Raw genomic sequence first — 14,941 nt, 5'->3', positions numbered from 1 at the left:
TTAATGTTTGAAACAAAATGCTGAAACAAGGTCCTGTTTTTAAAAACTTTTTCATTTGTCTTTCAAATGTATTTCTGCAATGCAGTTGTGTTTGTTGAGACCGCTGTTTAGTATACAACCTCATCTAATCTGTTTTTATGGAAGCACACTGCATTGTTTTGTCTATTTGAAATTACTTGGGTTCATGATGTGAAATCTTTAAACACAGTAGTTGCTTTGAGACAGTTTTATTTCATGTCTTAAGTGTTAGCTTAAGATAAACTTCCCCATCATTTACAGGAGCCTAGCTTCAATTTTACATTGATAAAGCTCTAACTTCGGTTGAATTATATGTGTGTAAGCAAACGAAGCAAATGGAAAAATTAGATCAGGTTTGGTTTTATTTTTGTCTCCAAAAGGGAAAGCTGGGTGGATTGTTTAGGTGGGTTTTGGTCCTAGGAGTGCATGAGTACCTGGTAAGATATAGTCGGAATACCAAGAGCTGAAAGTGGTGTGGTTAAATGTGCCTATGAGAATTACACACAAATTGGAGTCCGTTTTTGTGGGGCAAAGTGCTTTTCTGTAATTGCATTGCCAATTTGTCCATCTTCTCAAGTAATTTTAGTGAGTTAGCTAGTATCAACGAAATTTGAACAAGGTCTCAGTGACAGGAAAATTTCTGCAGTTTGGACGGAGTTGCACAGAAGCAAATACATGCTTTCACTGAGGTAAAGGTTAAAACATAATTTTTTCCCTTTTTGTCCTGGCATGACATACTCTGTATGATAAGCTTATCTACAAAATACAGATACACCAAAACTCAGGCTTTTGATTAGTTTTATTGCTGCTGAGATGTTGGTCAGTAAATTCAGACTTTGATTGGCTCTGAAGATAATACTTAAACAATTTTTCTATAATTCTGTCTTTTATCTTTCATGTTTTTACTTTATGACTCACTATGTTATAGCAACTTAATTTTACCCGCCTTTGTTTCAGATGACTGAAGTAACGCTGTCATTTTACTGAAACTGAAATAGTTGTTTATTTGTTCTATTAGCCTGGACATCCTTAGAAATCTAGGGGGTAGAGGCATGGTCACAGGTGGAGTCTGATGTGAGTAATATTAAGTCAAAGCACTTGCCTCAAGAAAGGAGAACAAAAAAGCCCACCATGTGAAAGTACCTGCCTGCTAATAATGTATCTATCACATGATTGCCTGGGCATGGGTTTAGAAGGTGTACTTCCTGCTACACACAGGCATTTTCATTATACTGGCACCTGCAGGTGTTATCATTGCTTTTATGTTAAATTTTCAGTTTCATCACCTTCACTTATCAGAGGCACATTAATAACCAATGTAAATATATCAAAATAAGTAGTAACCATCACAAAGTGAACCACCACTCAGCATGAAGACAAAGCTAAATCTCTGTAGTATTAAAATTAAACTGAGCTTACCTAAATGAAACTGACCTCGTTATTCCTCTGTTTTTGAAACAGAATCACTGTTTGGTGAAGATAAATTGTTCATGGGAAGTTAATTACTGTAGGATATGCAATTGATTTAGACATACGTGCATACTGGAGAGTTTTCTTTTCCGGCTGAATCACAAAGTCTCTAGCAAAACAAATACGATTTATGTTTTATTTTTTTGTTCATCAATAGAAGCTTGATTAAATTGCATTCAATAGATACAGTAGTGAAAAAACTTATCAGCTGTTCATATCGCTCACCATGTCTGCTAGATGCTTCTTCTTTACCTATGAAAAGAAGGCCTAAATGTGTTTCATTCTGTTTGTTCAACACTTCCCTGGCTGAAGTCTGTGACATAATGTAATACATTTAAGATCTGTTTTGCTATGCAAACAGTAAAGCAGCCTTTACTATTGAGAAAATCAGCTGCTGCTGTAGCTGGAAGCTGTATAAATCCTATAGGCAGGGATAGGTTCTTAATAACAAACAAGGAATATACAGGTGATGGTTAATCAGATGCACGATATTTGTTAACACAAAAACAAAAAACAAGGCTGGCTTGAATTGGAAATTCACTTGCAGCATATAAACTATAAATCAAAGATTAGATTTGATTTTCTGTTTTAGAAGGGCATGTGTGTACACGTGTTTACACATACATGGACGAGAAAATAGATGGGATTTTTGTCCTCTGGTATTAATGTTTACTGTGGCACTTACAAAAGTACATTTATGCTTGTGTCTGGGTTAGGGAAGCTAGTAGCAAAAAAGATGCATTTTTGCCTCTGATGGTAGAATCTGAAGTGAGAGTCTAAACTGTGATTCTTTTGCTTTCAGTATTAGTCAGTTGAACAGCCAATATGTTTTTTTCCCCTTTCATCCCCCGTTATTTAATGATTACCATGAGCAGTAGTTCTAGGAAAGTGAATAGTGAAGTTCAATAGGGGTGAACTTAAGATCTCTCTTTTAGAATGTCCCAGCTAGGCTTGTGTCACAACTGATTGTTTTAACAGAAATTCCATTCAACCTCCTGCATTTAAAATAATATTACAGCTTAAGTCCAGCATTCAGAAGCTGGGCTTTAAGTCTTCAATATAGAATTGCTGTCCTGGTGGTGAGATTATGTTGAACAGAAGAACGCCTTCCTGGGCTTCTAACTTGTTGTTCTAGAGATTCAAATCTATGTAGTGAGTGAAATAGAAAACAGAGAAAAGAAAAGAATATGACTTAATGGGCTAAGGCAATTTGTTGCTCTCTGTTTAAAGTTTTATTCTAGACTCTGAACAGAGTGGCTGAATGGTTCTTGGTAGCTGTGTACCCTTGAGAAGTCTTATTTCCTGATCTGTTTTTGTAGTCTTTGAGGATGGACAAAACAAATAACTGAAAACAAGTCTTGCATATACGCAGCTCCTGCTGAAATTGACTGGAAATGTGGCTTTAATTTAAGATGTGAAATATAATGCTAAGTACCGTGTAAAACCACATTTTGAGACATTTCTAGGTGAACATCCAGAATGAATAGATGCTAAATGACCATTCTGACTGTAATCTTTAGCAAAGTAGCAGTAATTATGGACCTTAATTTCATTGTACAGGCTGTAATAATGAAGCTAATTTAGTGTAAGTAAGTGTTTCATAAACAGAGATAATGGAATAGAAATGCTAAGAGATGTCTTTCTGTTCAGTTAAAACGTTTTTTCAGAAGTGCTTGGAGGGGATTTATTTGAATGAGGTTAAATATTAATATATAGCGATGGCCCATTGATTGTGGGAGGAAGTTTCTTTGTAAGGAAAATTAACATCATAATCCATACAAAATGGAGGCTGAATTAGGGTTACACATCATTCTGCTATTTTTTACGTCTTGGATGCCTAAACTTCTTTTAATTATTTTCAGTTGTTGTATGTATGCTATATTTGCTCATGAGTACGCACAAATACCCACACAAATAAATATTTTGCACAACATATTTGTTACACTACTGGAAATATTTTGCTAGGCTGTAGCTGAATCTGTGAGTTGAGAAACTGAAATGTCTGTGTTGCATACTTCGCTGTTGTCCATTCCTGTGAAAAGCTCATTACAATAAAAATGTAACGAACAAGGCTTTTTGTGTCTGGGGTAGAAATTCCTGATTGATTTAACTGAAAGGAGGAGGTATATCTTGTTCTCTTTCTGCCTCATCTCTCTTCTACTTCCTCCTTAAAAAAAAAAAAAAAAAAAGAAAAGAAAAAATTAAAAAAGGAGGGGGAAATGTGAAGGAAGGCTTACATGGCCTACAACTTCTTACATGATAGGTGTTGAAGAGAAAGGGAGAAGCAGAATGCAGACAGATCCTTGATTAAGGAGCTTAAGAAGCATATTTCTGCAACAGTATTACATGGCAAATCTATGGCAGCAGTGTCAAACAGTAGGACTTGATGTATTTTTACACAAATTTCTAAAATAAGTTTGTCATAATTTTCCTTTGCTAATTTGTGTGTAAAGAGAGAAGTTCAATTTGGTAAGTGGTTAAAATTTCTCAGGTTGATAAAGGATGAGGCTGGAAACAGAAGACAAATACACTTCCCAATATTGATGTGGGGTGCCTAGAATGGGGTGTTACAGACATTTTTAGATTAAGACCAGGCATATGAGAAAATCATCAGATCTTTTTTCTTTTTATCTCTGTAAGCTGCTTAGAAATGCCTTGAGAGCAGATAAAGTTCTTGTTCTTCAAACATGTCAGCTTCGCGGTGCTATAAGTGCACGTCACTTAGGGCACAGTGATGGTGACCAAGAATCTATAGAGCAGCTTAACTCTTTTCATTTCTTCATATCTGTGCCTCCTTCCCCCAACCCCTGAAATCCCTTTAAAAAGAAGACAGCTTTACTTACTGTATTTTGGTTCTCAGGAATCTTCCAATGCTTTCATCAAAACAACAGGTTAAATCAGTATGGTAGGACTTGAATGAAAAATAATGGCAGACTAGAAGCCATTTTGAAAGTTATTTTGGCTTATTACATGAAACTGTGTCCAATGCCATTTCAAATAAATAAACATCAGCTTTCATTCACTTCTGCATTTCTTTCCGTGCCTTTATCCTCCACTTTTCTACCGGCAATGTTACCTTGTGTATGCCTGTTAGAATGAGCTTTGTAGCTTCATCTAGGAGCCAAAGAAGGCAAAGAAAATTAAACTATTGGTTTTGATAAATGTTTATTTTGAAGGTATTTGTTTATGATGGCACAGTCTTAAAGGTGATATTTGCAGCCAAATTTACATATTTTCATCAGGAAGATAGTTCTGCTAAAATACAAATTCTGTGATATGACTCGTAACGTATTACACAGTCGTCACCTGGGAGTTAAGATGAGGTGAAATAGTTGGATTCTACATTATTTGGACCCTGATTTTAGAACTTATGAAAAGTCAAATCACTGACTGTTTTTACCATATGAACACAGGAGCGTGCCAGAAGCACATCCTGGTAAGACAGAAACATGCAGTCTCAGAGTACGCTTAATTCAGAGATAATTAGGTAACCCAAAGTTAACTATGAAAACTTGTGTCTAGGTACAATCACAGCAGGACTCAGACACAAATTTGGAATGACCAACATACTGGCTCCATGTCAGATCAGACATGCTCGAGACGGGACTTTCAATACAAGCATTCACAGCAGCTGAGCTGCAGCAACACAGATAAACTTTGCAGTACCACTCCCCTGTCAACACGGAGGACTGCTTGCTAGATTTTTGCTCTTAACCCCTCAGTTTCTGGTTATTTCCTGCTAAGACATCATTTTGTTAGTAGGCTGCAGCAGCAGCTTCATGTTTCAAATCCTGTTCAGTCTGATTCCTAACAAAAGTCTGAAACACCAGACTGGGGAGCCTCTCTGAACTGTCAGAGTGAAACTGTACAGGCATTATGACACAACTGCATACTCTGGAGATGACAATTCCCAGACACCACTAAAGTGTTCTTGCTTCTTTTTCTAAAATGCAGTAAAATGAGTTTTCACATATATATCTTAACAGCTACACATTCAAGCTCTCTGGACAGGCTCACTATAGCTGAACTTCCCATCTGTCTGATAGCTTGATCCTGCAGCACCATGATAGATACTTCAACCAGGCTGGAAGCTGGTACTTCCAGCAATATGGTGGCGTGCTGAGTAAGGACCACGGACAGCGACTACTCGATGCAGGCAGGGGAAATCGTGTTTTAAAGCTGGGAAAAGAGGACTGGTTTTACACATGGATAGTTCAACACCACTGGGATTCTGCCCAGAACTTGGTGGTCAAAAGACTGCACTGTTTTATTAACCATAAACTAATCTGATCTTTTATTGAGATCAGGTGAGGTTCAGCTCATGGTTTGCAGTGAAAGTTGCCAGTGTCTTTACTTGTTTGTATGACTGTTTTCAAAACACTGTTCTGTAAAAGAATTTTCCTAATTAGAAATTAGAATAGAGCCACTGGAGTAATTAAGTATTAAATTTACCGGAATATGCTTGTGCATTGTTTCATTCTGGAAATGTTGGTCTTGACAGCTATCACTTCCTCCAGAATAGAAGAAACTATAGGTATTTGTAGCCAATCATCTTTTAGTGTATTACATAGAGGGAAGTGCCCTGATAGGTTAGGTGTAGAGATTTGATATTCATTTTCTCAAACACAGTTACTTAAAGATCACATTTTCAGAGCAGCTGCACTTGAGACCACTTTTGCTTTCTGAGGCACACCACTTTTTATACTTTCAGTTCCTAAATATTCTTAACTGTTGTGGTTACAACACCTCTGCTTAATGAAAGCACTAATAGGACAAGCTGAACCTGGAAAATGCGTCATATATAGGTAATGACAGGGATGTACTCGAACCACTTTACTCCACGTTCTGAAAGTTCCTCATATATCTTATGATCATAGGCTCAGTACTAGAAGAAAATCAGAACTGGTCAGCCTACTTGGAGTGGCGTGCCTGGTTAATAGCCCCCATAAGAGTCACTGGAATTCTCTATGAAAGCACCTTGTCCTAAAAATTGTTCCCAGGGCTTTTGTTGTTCTTAAGTTGGATACTCCTGCTCTCTTTCCTTCTTCTTCTCCACTGAGTCCTATGTCATAGCAGTTTCTTGTGTAGTAAGAGAAGCTGCTTTCAGACAGATAAAATGAACCACTACTTTATTTGGTTTTTTAAATCAATGAGCAATATCTGTTGCAGAGGGTGAGTTAATTATTCATGGCAACCATTGCACAACAGAGGTAGTATGCAGTGGTTTTGGCTGAAGCAGGAAGCTGGCTTTTTTTTTTGTTGTTGTTGTTCAAATAGAATGAGCATATGGGTTGTGAGTTAGGGGTCTGAAACCTTTACATAAATTGTAGCTTTTCTTTTTGTGACCAAAAATTACAAGTAAATTGATCAGACTGCTGATACAGGCTTAGGAAAGAGTAAACTGGGCAAAGATCACTGAACTTCCTTTAAAAGGTCTGCAGTTTAAAGTAGAACGAAACTTGCTGGTTTAGGGAGATTTTTCACATTTACATTAGGCAGAGCACTGCTTTTACCATTCAGACCTCTCTCATTGCATGTAGGGGAGTCAGTGGGCTTGGCTCATCTGCAGGTCTGCAGCCGTGGATACCACCAAAACATTTGCACATATGAACTTTGCTGAATTTTTAAAATGGTGCGAAGTATAGTTAAGGCCCACGGAGAGTATTTTAATACTGAATCTTTCCCGACTAAAGGAAATTATAGCTATGTTTCTACATCAGCACCAGTTCTTGGGTGCTTTAAGTAGAGACTACTGAACCTGATTAATGTAGTTATAAACCTTTCTCAGAACAAATATTGTTTGTATACAAGACTTCTGTCATACTTTTTTGATATTTGGATTTGTTCTGAACAGGTAGTTGGAGTAGTTGAATGATGGGATTATGAAGCATTCTAGCTTCGTAACTGTATTTCAAGAAAAAAAATCTTGTTTGTTATATAGCTTATCAGATCTCTCTCTTACCTAATTTGCTTTGTTCATTTCATTGAAATTGGCTCTGTTACTTCAGTAATTATTTTCTGACAGAAGATTTCATCTGGGATATTTAATTTTCAAGGGCAAGGAATGGAATCCAACTCAAAATCATTGAATTAGGGCTGTTTATAAACATGCCAGATCCTCTTAGGGTCATTTCCAAAAGACTTAATTTCCTCTGTCCCAGGCTGCAAATGATGGATCTGGTTCTGGCTAGGTTGCTTTGGTGAAAGCGTTACTAGTTGTAGTTTCGTTTTTCTAAGGAATGTACCATATAACCTGTCATAAAATAATACAAACTCTTGATTATGAGTGATTTGTACTTAAAATTAAATAAAAGAAAACCTACTGCATTAAACCTTAAAGCATACTGGATGTCTCCATTCAAATTGTCAGTTCTATTTGAAAGAGTTGATAATAGTTTCAGGCAGCCAAGATATTTGGTGAATAAATTCCAACAAGTTTGGTACCTGCTCGTTAGCATAGAATCCCAGGAGAGGGATATACTTACCATGTCATCACTTTATTTAATTCTGCAGAAAGAATTGAACATTTGACTTCATCAAAACCTGTTTGGGTGGTTTGAATATTTTGTGAAGAAAGTTTTGGTTCTGGAATTTGCATGCCTAATGTTTGGTTGTTTGCTTTGAGCTACTGTTCTGAAATGTACTGAAAAGCATATTGGTGTCTGAGAAAGCTATAGTCATAACTGTGTTACTAGCAAGAAGCTTGAGAAAATACTATTGGATGCGTTGCCAGATAATACTGTGTCTAAGGAGTTTTATGATTTGGAGGAAGAAAAGGGACAGGGCCCAGACTAAATTAATAAATGAAAATGTAATAGATCACTGTTCATACCAGTGTGTCTGCTTTTTACGGTATGCTCTATAGAATCTGTCTGCAAGGTGAAGGTTTGTTTTCTCACAGCCTGAGCTTCTAATACGAGGACAGATTGTAAAGAAACCTATTTTGAAATGCATCATGACGGTCTATTGTTTTCTTTATAAGTTAACAAATTAGTAAACCTCTAGAATTTTTACCTCTTTGTTTTATAAAAATAAGGTAAGTCTGTAGTAGCCTGGCAAATCCAGATAATTCCATCATAAATATTCTTTTACTGAAATTTGCATACTTTTATTTTTTATCTTGTTCCCAAGAACATCTGTGCAGAGGTGATGATCTTTTCATGCTAGAGTTTGAAGTAAAAGTGGGTGTTTATATGTAAATTAAAGTTAATAAAGATTTGACATTATCTTTTCATACCAGAGACTTGGCTCATTCAATTCCCGAGGCTGAAACAATTCTCTTTTATACTACTTTTGACGAAGACTGTTTGAATAACTTTGTTACATTATACTTTGCTGAAGCTGTCTAAAATTACACTATCTGTTATAATTGTTTTTTCCCTCCTTTCCTCTTATCTTTTCTCTTTCCTATACAGGCGATTTCTATTCACTCCTTTCCAAACTACTAGGAGAAAGGGAAGATGTTGTGCATGTGTATAAGCATAACCCTACAGAAAAGGCAGAATCAGATCTTGTAGCTGAGATTGCTAATGTAGTCCAAAAGAAGGACCTTGCCAGAGAGATCACAAATCATGACGAGAGGGACAGTACTAATCTTGTCAGAGACAGAATTCAGTCTGAACATGGTGAGGAAAGCTGGGAAAAAGAACATACAGGAGGTGGGTTAGGGGTTAATTTTATCCAGTTAAATGCAATGTAAGAGCTGTGATCCACATTAGCAAAATCTGAAGGGAATATCAATTGATACTTGGAAGTATTTTCATGACAGTTTTCCTAATTATGGAAATGTTTTCCCTTTATTTTAAAGGTATTTCAGTGGGGTTCTTTCCCTTCTGTCTGTGAAGAAAAAATGTGTATCAATGGCACAATACCAGTACTTTTTGGACCACAGAATATTTTTTTCTACTCTCAGGATTTTTAATTAATGGTTTTGTATCAATTGTGCTAAAACAACGTAAACACAGGGAAATGAATTAATGATTTTTTTAATACAAATAACTGCTATGAAATTATCAGTAGGGTAATTAATGCAATTTGAGTTTTCTGATTACCTTGGCTTGTCAGATACAGGATTTAATAAAATTTATTGATGTAGTTCTGTCAGATGTTTTTCCTCTCATTCAGAAAGTGTGGTAGTTAATCCTGAAAAATTCTTGAGAAGTAAAGTCTCTGCATATTTATTTCAATAAGTTGGGCTTGGCTATCCAAAAATTCTTGGGTAGGCTGTTTTATTATACTAAGATTATAATTCATTCCCTTCAGGTTTCTATGACAGCAGAAGCCATGTATTGTGTTTGTTTTACTTGCATTTTGGTCTCTGTGATATTGATTGTGCTTAGTCTTACTTGCTAATGTGGAAAGACAGATAATGCAGCATGTGACGGATATCTCAGAACCTGGTATATATGCATGAAAGTCATCTGTATGCGAAAGCTGTAGCAGCACAGTTGCTTTTATGGTGCAACCAGACAGTTTGATGTTTCCAAGTACTGTCGTACACAAATACATACCATCCATTTGATTTTTACTTCAGTTCAAAATTGTCTCCACTTATGTGAGATTCTGTCATAGTATTCAAATTCAGCAAAACTCTGGGTTTGTATTTAACAGAAAACCAAAGGTGAGGACTTCCTGTTATGTTGTGTTATGCTAGTCAGTAAAATGAGAGCCTGTCAAGTTACTGGCAAAGGTGCGGAAATAGGTGGGATGTTACCATGTGCCTGACATGATTGTAAATCATAAATAATTCCATAAGTGACACTGGAATTAAATGCTTGGAAGAGGAACGTGTGTAACATACCTGCAAAAGCAGTTTGCTCAGTTCAGACTAAGAGCATGTGGTGTGTAGAGGGGAAAGAAGGCATTTCCTTTCTGTTCTAACTGGTCCAAAGGCAGGAGTATGAGTGAACTGAATAAACAGCTTAGTTGACACATTGTATGGCATGAATTCTAACTACAGGAAGCATTTGCTTGGCTACTTTAGTAGCTATATATTTGCTTTGGGGGGAATTTGTTGGTGGAGGAATAATTAAGGGACTTTCAAATGATGCAGTTTTGAGTTGCAGCAAAAAGGAAAAGTGAAATTATCTTAATTAGCATTGTTTGGTTGGGTTTTTTTTAATGTTTATGATACTTCTAACTACAGAAGTTCTGAACAGCAGAAGCCCTCAGCGCCATCTTTTGGCAAAAGAACTTTTATATAAAATCTTTAAGAACTTCTTTAGTTCCTGTTTGCAGAAGTATTTACGTATCAGAAGAACAGAACCTTCCAAAACAGAGTTTTCCTCTTCAAATGGAAGAAGTGGAACATAAAGTGTTTTAACTTGTCTTGATTTAATAAAAACATTTTTACCCTACATATAAATCCTTTACTGTATTGAATTTAAAAAAAAATCTCAGTATTTTTTAGGACAAGACTGGTTAAATTAATTTCATTTAACTGTTTAAAAATTACTGGAATTAAAATAGCTTAATATTTTTAGTCTTACAAATATTACAATTTTAAACATGTAACTGGCCTGAAAGAGCAAGTGACTAATACGTAAAGTAAGGTTGTTTTAAATGTTACAGCCTTTTACTACTGCTTTTCCTGCACTGTTGCTATCTTCCTACCATGAGACTGGTCTCTAATCAGTCAGGTTGTTCAGCATCACTGCAACCAGTACAATTGTAGGCAGACAGTGCGATTTTTCAGTTTTTAAAACTCCTTTCTGCAGGAGTTTTATCAAGATTTAAATGACTACTCTGGCAGAGAGTAAACACAGCATGACTGAAATTTGTAGTGCTAAAAGCTAGCAAGAGCTTCCAGGGATTTCTGCACAGCAAAATTGCGGTTTTGCCAATAAATAAGGCTTTATTCTTTCACTTCTGAAGAGGTTAGAGGCTGATTTCCATGCTCTAAATCTGTGTAATTCTTTACGGTTTTACTGATGAAGAAATTACTCTAAATCACAAGGTAGATCTGTATAGAAATCTCATTTACAGTGAAACTGCTGATTATATCTACATTTTAAGTAATTGTAAGATATTTTAATGGGGAAAAGTAATTTTCTTTGGTGTCTTGTATAACTGTTCCATGGACCGCTTAGTTTTGTAGGTAATTAATAATTGTTCTTAGATAAATGAAGTGAAATTTAGTACATTTTTGTAAGAAGCTAGTTGCCTTCACATAAACCTGTATCAAAGTAATTTCATGTGAGACTTGCAAACGGAAAAGAAAAGATAACAATAATAAACCAATTTTGGAAAAGTGGGGGAAAATCTGAAGGTTGTGTAGGGGCTGGAGTTCTTGTGATTAGACTGTATTTCACTGTCCATTCATTGTATTGTTTTGATCAGAGATCTTTTAGTCCTTTAAGCATATTGTCATGGTTTAAGCCCAGCTGGTAACTCAGAACCACGCAGCTGCTCGCTCACTCCCCTCTTTCTTCCTCTCCACTCCCCTTTGGGCGGGATGGGGAGGAGAATCAAAAGAATGTAAACCCCACAGGTTGAGAGAAGAGCAGTCTGGTAACCAAGGTATAATACAAACCACTGCTGTTATCACCAATAATAATAATGATAATGGAAATAACAAGGGGAGAGGACACAACCCTTCATCCCCCACCGACCGATACCCAGCCCGACCCGAGCAGCGATCTGGGCCTTCTGGGTAACTCCCCCCAGTTTATGTACTGGGCATGACGTGCTGTGGTATGGAATACCCCTTTGGCCAGTTTGGGTCAGGTGTCCTGTCTCTGCTTCCTCCCAGCTTCTTGTGCACCTCCTCAGTTGCAGAGCATGAGAGACTGAACAGTCCTTGGTCGGAGTAAGCATTACTGAGCAACAACTAAAACGTCGGTGTGTTATCAGTATTAGATTATCTAATATTAGACTAAAGCCAAAACACAGCACTGCACCAGCTAATAAGAGCGAGAAAAATAACTGTTACAGCTGAAGCCGGGACATATATACATTTTGTATTTTATAGTACGTGACTTTTGAGAGACTGAATTTTTAGAGGCCAAAATTTAGGTTTACTGTGTTTAGCCTTTTAATTTTTCTAGCTTTTATAGGAAAAAGCTCACAGGACAAGTGGCACTGTAACAGTTTTCTGCAAGTTAACTTAGGCTGATTGAGATGAGCAAGTGAGGAAGTAGGCACTGGATTTCCATCCTTTTATTCCTTTCAGAACCGTAATGTCCATACATATACCTGGTACTGCACCTGTTGTGACCAACTGAACTGTACAGAAGTATTAACATGTACAATCTTTTTCTTTTACCTTGGAACTTTTGTTCACCTAAGATTGCTAGAGAGTAGATTCCTTGTGTTAGAAGTTTCTGATTACTGTCTTTGATTCACTGCAGTTGACAGTCTTAGGTTTGTGTTTTCATGTTAGCCTAAAAAGTTTCCCTATCACCTACTATAGCTATGGTATCTAAAGCTACAAAGGTAAGGTGTCTCCTAGCCTGTGGCAGGTTTTCAGTGCTGGTTTTATCTTTCCCCTGTGTAGATTGTAGAAAATGGTTTCCCCCCTACCCCATCCTTGCTGTTATCCCTGTCGTGGTTTAAGCCCAGCCGGCAACTTGGAACCACGCAGTCGCTCGCTCACTCCCCCCCTTTTCCTTCCTCCCCCCGCTCCCGGAGGGATGGGGAGGAGAATCGAAGGAATGTAACTCCCACGAGTTGAGATAACAGCTCTCCAGTAACTAAGGTATAATACAAACCACTACTGCTACCAATAATAATGATAAGAGGAATAACAAGGGAAAAGGACACAACCTCTCACCACCCGCCGACCGATACCCAGCCCGACCCGAGCAGCGATCTGGGCCTTCCGGGTGACTCCCCCCAGTTTCTATACTGGGCATGACGTGCTGTGGTATGGAATAGCCCTTTGGCCAGTTTGGGTCAGGTGTCCTGCCTCTGCTTCCTCCTGGCTTCCCCTCCTCCCTGGCAGAGCATGAGACTGAGAAAGTCCTTGGTCAGAGTAAACATTACTTAGCAACAACTAAAAACATCGGTGTTATCAGCATTGTTCCCAGACTGAAAGTCAAAAACACAGCACTGCACCAGCTACTAAGAAGGAGAAAAAATGACTGCTGTAGCTGAACCCAGGACAATCCCTCAGACTACATCTCTTCTAAGTGAAGTGGAAGTGGTGGGGAAGATGCTTATCAGAACAGCTGGGTTGACCTGAAGATTGTCAACATTGTTTCCCATTTCATCTTTCCTTTCATTTGAAGATCACTTCCAGCTAAACCCTTTCAAACTCCCTGGGTGCTGTGTGTTGAGGTCTGTGATCTGCCTTGTTTCCAAGCCCTAATACCCTGGCTTTTTGTGAATGAGGACATGTATTTCACCTGCCTGGATGGTACCCCAGGAGTCAGTGTTTAGGATCACAGCAAAACACACAAACTTTGGGTGAACTGCAAGCTGCAAAGTGCAGCACAATGCTGCCAAATACATCGAATACTAGTGGAACAGATCCAGGTTCACATAACTGCAAAGAAATTGCCTTCTGTTCACCTTCAGCTTGACTTTATATACCCTCATACAGGGTTTGCTTTTCAGAAATACTTGACTTGTGCTGAACAAATTAATTTCTGAAAAGGAGGAGTGATGGATTTCCTAGCATGTAGAAAGCATTTTGGGATCTGGTTTTTTTTCTTTCATCAGATAGTGACATTTGCCTTGCCATTACATTTTCTTATTTTGGGGAATATTGTTCCATTGTTTCTTAATACTGCCAGAGCAACCCAGTTCAACCTTTTCCAAATAGTATCTAAGCAGTCTATTTGTGAGAATTAATCCTTGTAGCCAACACTCTACATACAAGCTTTTCAAATTTGGGGCTGTTTGTGCCTTAATCACAGTAAGTCTGTTTTTACATAAAACAGAGGTGAAAGTAAAGGTCTTTTTATGGTTTTAATTTTAATCTTTAAGTTAAAACTAAATTTGTCTCCATTCAGGTTTTTTATGCTTTAAGAAAAACAAGAAGTAACTGACTTCTTAGCAGTGGTTCACTTGCTAAATCCTGTGCTGTTGACTTAGTGTGAAAGTCAGATTTGTGTTATTCAAAAACTATCTAGTATTTATTCTTTTAAAAAGTGTACTACAGCATAAACAGTGACAGATACTCTATTTTTCTTCATTCCTTTTATCAGATTTAGACATCTATGTTGTGTTCATGCCTATAATGCTTGGATTAGGCTATGAACACTCTCCAGAACTAGCTATGGCTCTCCAGTGGCCATAAGAATTGTCATAGGCAAACTTCACAGAATTACTCTTATATTTGTTTCTCATTGCTGTTTTTCTTCCTTCCCTGTGTTTCTTTTCTTAGCGTTAAAAACTCTTTAAAAAAAAAAAGTCATGAATCAACCACTTCTGATATATAGTTGGTTTAGTGATTCAGTTTTTTGTTATGCATTTTCTAATAAAACACTGATGATTTAATATTTAAGTTTTC

The 14,941-nt window shown here is 37.2% G+C and overlaps 1 protein-coding gene across 1 annotated transcript in view; it reads left to right on the top strand.

The window, feature by feature from the left end:
- PAM (peptidylglycine alpha-amidating monooxygenase) overlaps positions 1-14,941 on the top strand; it is a 65,383-nt gene that overhangs the window by 30,761 nt on the left and 19,681 nt on the right. The gene's annotated exons all lie outside the window — the stretch shown is intronic.

The sequence above is a fragment of the Nestor notabilis genome, unplaced genomic scaffold, assembly GCF_000696875.1.
Source record: "Nestor notabilis isolate BGI_N333 unplaced genomic scaffold, ASM69687v1 scaffold4352, whole genome shotgun sequence".
Classification (NCBI taxonomy): Eukaryota; Metazoa; Chordata; class Aves; order Psittaciformes; family Psittacidae; genus Nestor; species Nestor notabilis.
The sequence above is the reverse complement of the archived record's forward strand: the minus strand, read 5'-3'. Positions and strand labels throughout refer to the sequence as shown.